The following is a 4,423-nucleotide window of genomic DNA, read 5'->3' as shown; positions in this document are numbered from 1 at the left end:
TTGTTCCCTAGAGTAGGTGATCTTTTTTCACACAGCATGGAGCATGGTCAAAAGGCCTCATATCCAGAGACGGAGGGAAGTTCTTTGTTAGCTGTGGCTAGGAAAATCCCCAGGAAGTTTTTTCTTTCTTTTTTCTATTTTCCATCTTGGGCCAATCACCGTGGCCAAGAAGCTATGGTAAGCTGACTGACCCAATATGGATCAGGGACTCATGCGATGGTGGTAGTAGTTGTCATAAGAAAGACAGAGTGGGGAAGTAAGGTAGACTTCCACACTAGCCCCTTATAGACTGACTCATAGCTTGACTTGACATATAATGAAGACCTTTAAGTATATAAGGTGCTTATGATTTATAAAGCTCTTTCACATTAAGCAGTGGACTACAACTGAATCACGGATATTTTGGTTTCTGTCTTCTCTTAAAAAACAGAAGCTCTGGTAACTCTGGGCCAGCATTTTTACAGGCCCATAATCAGCTATTGCTGAGCGGACAGTTTGTCATGGGCCCCATCATTTCTCTATCATCTCTCTAACCTGACCCACTTTGCTTGTTTAAGTTACTTGCTTAGCTCCTGTAGCCATTTGCGTTTGCTAATCCCTAACATGATCTTGTTTCATTTATTTCTATCCTGTGAGCACGAATTATCCTAGGTTTATAGATTTTAAACCAAGATTCAGAGATTCAACTGACTTTCCTAGGATCACATAGTCAGAAGGAGAGACCCAGAATCTGAATCTTAGAGTTTAAGGTTGTTCAGGGTCATTATATGAGGTCTAATAGATTGTGTACTGCACAACTGTAGGAATGCCTTTTGCACCATAGTCTGTGTGAATTGGGGCCTCTAGAGTTGTGTATTCAACTCTATATGTGGAAGCCCTGAAACTTTTTTCCTTTCCGTTTCACCATGGTTATAATACTGTCACAAACTTGGTTAAAATAAGTCAGTTCTTTCCAATTTTTATTATAGAACAAATACCCAGATAACTAAGTGAAATGATAAATGACCAGGTTAGAATTGAGTCTAAGCACAGACGGATACCTTGTCCAACTTATGGAAATGATATAGTTAGGTCTGCATTGAAGAACTTGCTCCCTAACGGCCACAACCGTTTTAAAGAGTGATTTTGTTATCTTGCGATTTTCCTTGCTCTACAAATAACCCAATCTTTCTTGCTCCCTTTAATGTTAGCCACTGTCCAGAACTGTCAATTAAGTCTTCTAGTGCATTCATCTGCAGAGATAAAATTGAGTCAGATAAAGAACCCATCCTCAAGGAACTCACAGTCAAGTTGACCCATAGTCAAGTTCACCCACTGATCAGTTCATTACGCGTCCTTGCCCCTTCATTTACTTACACAGTCCCAGAACAATGTGACTGTGGAGAATTATTCATTTATCAACAGTTAGTATTGTGTTGTGAAAGTGAGATGGAACAGTGTTTAGCCCATTGCTGAGCACATAGAAAGTGCCTCCTAAGTAACCTCTGTTATGCAGCAGAAGGTTCTGTGAGCCTTTATGCCCTGCTTCCTACGCCTCCTGGCAGGCTGTGGAGTGGAGGGTATGAGTCCAGCTACAAATTTCTGATATTGTTGCAAGTGCTCACATGCCACACAGCCCCTTGAGCCATGTTCATCCCCAGGAAAGTGTTTGATGCTGCTCTATGCAGAGTTCCAACTCCAAACTGCTGGTTGGACAACGAAGATAAGGAGGATGATCTGATCGTCCATATACATATCTCTCCAATACATTTACATAAGGACTGAATCTCAGAATTATTCACTGTGAGAAATTAGAAATTGTATAGGTGTTTCTCCAAATGTTAACATTATGTAAGAACATGCCATTGCTTTATTTAAGATAAGTAAAAACAATTTTAAGGCGCTGACTTAGACTAAGACAGTGAAAAGGGCAAAGAAGAAATCAATTGTTCAATCATGGGGAACTATATCTATCCCCATTCAGGGAGTTAGTGTTTGAAATTTAATAAAAATGCAAAGGGTCAGTCAAGAAACTCCAGGATCTATTTCAATTTTTTTAATTGCTGGAAAATGTATGCAGATCTTATCCTTGAGAACTATTTCATTCCTACCCTTCATCACACAAATATTCTTTTCCTTGAGTGAATAGCCTAATCAGAGTTCGTCCCTCTGTCCAAAGGGTACACGGTGATCCCCAACTCCCTGAAGAAGAGGTTCCCATCATCTCTGAAGTTCTAGGAAACATCTCTCCCCCTCAGCCAGTTGAAAAGCTTTGCCCTTTCCCTCCAATTTTCTTTTTTTCTTCTGATTTCCTGTATTTTTCTCCATAGGAAAGTTTTGGTGACTTTGTACCAGGGATTCACTAGAGCTGATTACACAGATTCTGTCCCCCTCCCCATGATATAAATACATTGTAGCAACAGACATGTAAAAAATTGCTATATGAAAGAGCCTTGTACTACATTTTATATAAACTACAATTGCAGTCATGCGGTGAAACAGTACAAACAGATGAGTGATAACATTTTCAAGTAAGGAGGAAGAGAACAAGGAGGAGGGATCTGACTTAACAATTAAAGGCAAACTGCAAGGCAATGAAGCAAACTTTGGTCTCTTCATGCTAATTGCTTCTGCCTCCACTAACTATGAAGAATGGTCCTTGCCCCTGGCAGGTGAATGAAGCTGGAAAGGAAGGGCCCATTTCAGAGGGCTGTGTGCACTGCTCTGGTGTGTCATACTCTCCTTCTGTTTCTCAGTAGAAGACGAGCTTTCTCAGACATGACAAAACTTACATTTATCATTTAAGATAAAAATTGTAACCCCTAGACTTGTGTGAGGCTCATGGTGTGTGAAACATTTTTAAAGATAACTTTCAGAAGCCATAAAACATGACTATGTGTGGGAAACAGTGGTGGCTCACGAATTGTAGTAGCTATGAGCTACTTAGCTGTAATGAACTCAAAGTGAACTCTTTCAGGGTTTTAAAAAACTGGTTTCAGCCACCTATTAAAAACCCCAGCCTATTAAAGACATGGTGTTGCTTATGAAGCTTGAGAAAGTGGCTTATGCTGTTAATTTGCTCTGCTGTTGTTGTTTGAAATGAACTTGAATTAAAGGAATCTTTGGCATTTTTCTGAACCCACACATAATGGGGTACATTTTTTGGTTGTTTTCTTTTTCTTTTCCTTTTTCTTCCTTCCTCCTTCTCTCCCTCCCTCCCTCCCATCCTCCCTTCTTCATCCTGTCCCTCTTTCTTTCTCCTGGTTTTTTTTTTTTTTTTTTGGTTGCTCTAGCAACTGGGGCCCCAGTGATAAATAAGACCCATGCCCTCACAGAACCCACACACTGGTGTTCAGGTGCCAGGCAAAGCCCGCCTATCTCTACAAGGGTCAGCTTGAGCAAAGATGGGTAAGTGGATGTGTAAATGCAGACGTGACAAAACTTCAGGCTATGGAGCAAGAGGGCAAAGAGCCTGAGAACTGCCACTCAAAATACAAGTTAGTACACAGAAAACATATACCAGAGTTGGCTGACAATGAAATGATTCATCATATTCGATGCAGGGGAAATGTGTCCCTCTTCTCGGCATATATAACACCATGCGGAAATTGTCCATGTGTTTGCCCCTGGCACTGAACTATCTTAGTCAACTTTGTATCACTCTTCCCAGCATTACTATTTACCACACTTCCTGGCATAGAGGAGGGTTAATAAACAATTGTTGGATTAAGCATTCAAGAAAGAATGTCCTCACTGGTGGGCGGTTGAACTAGAAGATTCCTTTCTACTTGGAGATTTTTATCTTATAGAAAATCTGACATGTAACAAGTGCTCCCTAAATATGGAATCAGATGATGCCGGCTTAGTATTGAGGTTATTTGTACCCATGCTTTATCTTCTCATATAATTAGCTCACCCTTTTCTTTAAGTGCGGTCATATTTACTGAGCACTTGGTTAATCAATTTGTATGTGTTATCTCATTTAATTTTCATAATCCTTGGAGTTAATGTTTTGTTGTTGCATAACAAATCACCCCATAATGTAATAGTTTAAAACAAGAGTTTATTATTATCTGTCATGTGTTATCGGTTGACTGGGCACAGTGGGGCCATTCTTTCTGGGGTTTCACAGAGTTGCAGTCAGTTGTTAGCTGGGGCTAAAGGCATCTGTAGGCCTAATCGGGCTGGACATCCAAGATGGCGGTTTTAATGCTGGCTGTTAAGCAGACGCCTACACCATGGCCTCTTCAATGTTTGGGTTTCTTACAGCATGATGGCTGAGTTCCAACAGAAAAGCTTACAAGAGACCCAGACAAAATGACTTAGCCTCAAAATACCTCATCTTGGAGGTCCCAGAACATTGCTTCTGCCACATTCTAATGGTCGAGTCACTGAGGCCAACCCATATGCAAGGGGATGGAATTAGACTCCATCTACTGATGGA

This window comes from Pteropus vampyrus, unplaced genomic scaffold (assembly GCF_000151845.1).
Source record: "Pteropus vampyrus isolate Shadow unplaced genomic scaffold, Pvam_2.0 Scaffold254, whole genome shotgun sequence".
NCBI classification, from domain to species: Eukaryota; Metazoa; Chordata; class Mammalia; order Chiroptera; family Pteropodidae; genus Pteropus; species Pteropus vampyrus.
The sequence above is the reverse complement of the archived record's forward strand: the minus strand, read 5'-3'. Positions refer to the sequence as shown.